This window comes from Hylaeus volcanicus, unplaced genomic scaffold (assembly GCF_026283585.1).
Source record: "Hylaeus volcanicus isolate JK05 unplaced genomic scaffold, UHH_iyHylVolc1.0_haploid 11276, whole genome shotgun sequence".
NCBI classification, from domain to species: Eukaryota; Metazoa; Arthropoda; class Insecta; order Hymenoptera; family Colletidae; genus Hylaeus; species Hylaeus volcanicus.
The window spans coordinates 3,451-7,282 of NW_026532530.1; the positions used below are offsets into that span (position 1 = coordinate 3,451).

A 3,832-nucleotide genomic window follows, 5' to 3' on the forward strand; every position below is an offset into this window, starting at 1 on the left:
ATACATAGTATTAAAAATAGTTTATCTGTTAGATTTAATATGAAAGATTTAGGAGAAATAAGAGAATATCTTGGAATTACCGTGGAGTATAATTATCATAAAAACAAATTGAAAATGAGCCAAACGAAATATATAGAGTCTCTAATAAATAAGTATAAGTTGCAAGATAATAAATTATATAATACACCTATGGAGATGAACTTAAAACTCGAAAAGGCTGATGTATGTGAGACTGATATTAAATATAGGAATCTGATCGGTGCGTTATTATATATAAGCTCAGGTACAAGACCGGACATTAGCTATAGTGTTAACTATTTAAGCAGGTATCAAAATTACCATAACAAAACACATTTTAAGTATGCATTGCGAGTATTAAAATATTTATATTTAACCAAAGATTTAAAATTAAGTTTCAGTAAAAATGAGAACGTCGAAGCGTTAGATTGCTATGTAGATGCCGACTGGGCAGGTGATGTTCTGGATAGAAAATCCACATCTGGGTATTTAATTCGATTATATGGGAACGTAATTCATTGGAAGTCGAAAAAACAGAAATCTGTAACGAAGGCTTCAACATATGCTGAATATGTAGCGTTATCAGATGCAGTGAATGAAATAAAATTTATAACAGAGCTACTGAAAATATTTAACATAGGTCAAGTTGAACCTATAAAGGTATATGAAGATAATACGGGAACAATAAACATAGCAAATCATGGAAACTTAACTAAAAATTCAAAATATATTGAAATCCACTATCATTACATACATGAGTGTGTTAAAGATAAGTTCATTAAAGTAGTCAAAGTAAACTCAAATGAAAATGTTGCTGATTTATTTACGAAATCTCTGAGCAGAGAAAAGTTTGAAAGATTCAGAAAGTTAATGAATATTAAATAAAAATGCGTTTATTTCAAAGATACAATACATATGTAAGGAGGCGTATTGTGTGAATGTAGGTACATTTGTATTGTACGAATGTATACCTATATGTGTGTGTTCCCCCTCCATGTGGAAGCGCGTGTCCGAAGAGACAGTCTTCTATTCAGTATGGGTGTGAGAGAACGTGATCATTCTATTATATTATTCAAATATATTATCTTAACCAATGAAGACGTAGAAGCATTGTTTAACACCCTCCAATTAACAATTTATATGTATAAGCTTTGCGAGCGGAAAAGAGTGAATGTATATATATATATATATTGCAACGTGATTTCCCGACACGGTCCGCGATCCGCGTCGGAAACTGTGCAAAATGAGAGTTTTCCGACTTCTCACGCCTTTACGGGAAAACCCGAGCGCCAGGTATCAGAAGATACCGGCGTGAGAAGCCGAACGTCGCGAAAATTATCACGGCTAGCGATCCGGATCGCGGAGAGGAGCGTGAATCATCGGCGAGGAAAGGAAGTCTAAGAAAGCCGTCTTCACGGCAAGACGGGGCGGATTAACACAGCACTCGTTTAAAATAATATAGAATATATTGTACGCGAAAGATGTTACAAAATACGGTGTACACTGCCGAGCTGTCGTAGCGTCTAAGGTCACCGGGACGACCGGTAACCGACACGAGAACTACGTTTCGATAACACGTGCTGATTTCGTTCACGTTAGCCCAAATTCCGTCACGATTCGCACAAAAGCGACTTTGGAAACGATGTTCGGACAGTCTTGACGCGGTCGCGGTGTGCTCGACCTCTTCGACGAGAACGTTAAGGGGGTAGACACGGCACGTGACCTCTCCGATTTGGCAGGTCGGTATTACAGCAGCTACTCTCTGCATAGAAATGGTATTACCATTAGATATGCGGTAGCGGAGGAAAACTAGATGGAGCTGCTCGTTATTGTCATACAGTATAGTTTCTTCTCAACAGCATATACTGTATAATTTTTCCTTGAGGGATTCTGAATGCTCAGTGTAGTAATTTTCATTGATAGTGCAAGTGTAAAAAGTTAATTGTACATTTTAATTGTTCGAAATGTATTTACGTTACAATAGCTGCAATAAAGAATTATGAATGAAAAGGAAAAATAGGTGACATGATATTCCAAGAAAATGAAATTTGTTACATTAGACATTTCTTTATTAACGAGACGGAAAAATAAATGAGGGGAAATCCCCAGAAAATAAAGTTTCTTAGTTTACACATTTTTTACATGAAAATTAAGACGGTTAGGTTGGGGTAGATTAATACATAAATAACAAATGGATATTGAAACACTGACAAAAAGAGATTTAAATTCTGACCTGTAAAGTACAAACCTTTTTTTATTAACAAAATACTACAGCAAACAAGAATGCTATACACTTATTAGAAGATTATTAAACGTCCTATGTAGAAAGCAGTTATTGAACAAATATTATGTATAAAATTAGGTTGAGACGATACCGGATCTCTTGAACTGTCACGCTGTACACCTTAGTTTCATCTTTAAGAATAAATAAGTTTAACAATATATACTTTTTGAATTTATACTACTTTAATGTAAAAACTGATACCTACACTTCCTGATGAATCCACTATTAGTTTCCTATTTCTCTTAAATATTTCTTGCAATGATACTGACCCCTTTATTGTCATAGAACCTACAATAATAAGTTAGAATGAATTACAATCAATCTGCGTGCAATAAACATGTAAATGTACATGATTTACTTACCTTTATGCTTATACTGCAAAGACCTGCTTCCTTTCCTTTCCTGATAGAGCACAATTTTCACTATTGATAGTAGTCCCTAAAAAATAACTCAAATAAATTCATAGATGTCAATAACAAGTACTTTCCAACTTGAATGTAAAGATCAATACCTACATTTTCTGAAGACTTCATTACTAGTGTTGACTATTTCTGAGAAATATTTTGTTGCAACGGCACTGACCCCTTTCGATTGCAGTTACTGGTTGTAAAACCTGTGGTAAAAAGTTAGAACAAGTTGTAATAACTCAGTATGCAATAAACATGTTAATATATATGTGTTAGTTATATATTAGCATGCATGCGTTGCAAAAACTTACTTTCTTTCCTTTATGCATATGTGGTGATTTTCAATTAATACAACTATTTCCATCGGACGACAAATACATGTCTTCAAGTATCATGCTATACACTCTGGTTTCATATGTAAAAATAAAGAAGTTTAATACAAAATACTTTTTGAGTTTATACTAATTGAATGTAAAAACTGATACCTACGTATCCTGAAGAACCCATTACGAGTGTTTCCTATCTCTGATAAATATTTTGTTGCAGTATCGCTGACTCCTTTCGATTGTAGTTTCTGGTCATAGAACCTGTCAGAAAAAGTTAGAACGAATTGTAATCAATTTTTAGACAATAAGACTGTAAATGTGTGTATGTTAGTTACTTATCTGTATCCAAGCATTTCGAATACTTGCTTTCTTTCCTTGCTTCATACAGCGTGGTTTTCGTCTTTGATACTAGCCAGTGGAAATAACTGAAGCAAATTTCTAGATGAACGAAAAACTGAAGATTATTTTCAATTAATCCAATTATTTCCATAACAAAAGTATAAGTGTCATACTTACACTTTTATACATGTCATTTCCCATTGAACTGAAAGAATAGCTGCAAGTAAAAATTATTAGGAGAGTTTGAAGAGTCCCACCACCACCCCCGTCATAGACGGTCCTCTTCACTCTGCAAACTCACATTTTATATATTTCTGTATTTACAGTTTGTTACATTGTTTCTTCCACAGCTTCTCCTATGCGCTCAATGCACTCGTCGGTGGACTTGTACATTGTTATTCAGCTGTTATCATGCGCTCAATGCACTCGTCGGTGGACTTGTACATTGTTATTCAGCT

At 34.4% G+C, this 3,832-nt stretch overlaps 1 long non-coding RNA gene across 4 annotated transcripts; it reads right to left on the minus strand.

The window, feature by feature from the left end:
- Nucleotides 1-889: 889 nt before the first annotated feature.
- Nucleotides 890-3,741, minus strand: LOC128882374 (uncharacterized). 4 transcript variants are annotated; one of them, XR_008458379.1, is made up of 8 exons: nt 3,699-3,741; nt 3,552-3,591; nt 3,199-3,473; nt 3,021-3,114; nt 2,818-2,915; nt 2,665-2,740; nt 2,508-2,590; nt 890-2,433 (listed from the first exon to the last, which is right to left on the minus strand). It is a non-coding gene; the product is annotated as an uncharacterized LOC128882374 (long non-coding RNA). The 4 variants fall into 4 exon arrangements; XR_008458380.1 differs by lacking the exon at nt 3,699-3,741 and having other exon boundaries at nt 3,199-3,296; nt 3,371-3,473; nt 3,552-3,689; XR_008458378.1 differs by lacking the exon at nt 3,699-3,741 and having other exon boundaries at nt 3,552-3,689.
- Nucleotides 3,742-3,832: the final 91 nt, after the last annotated feature.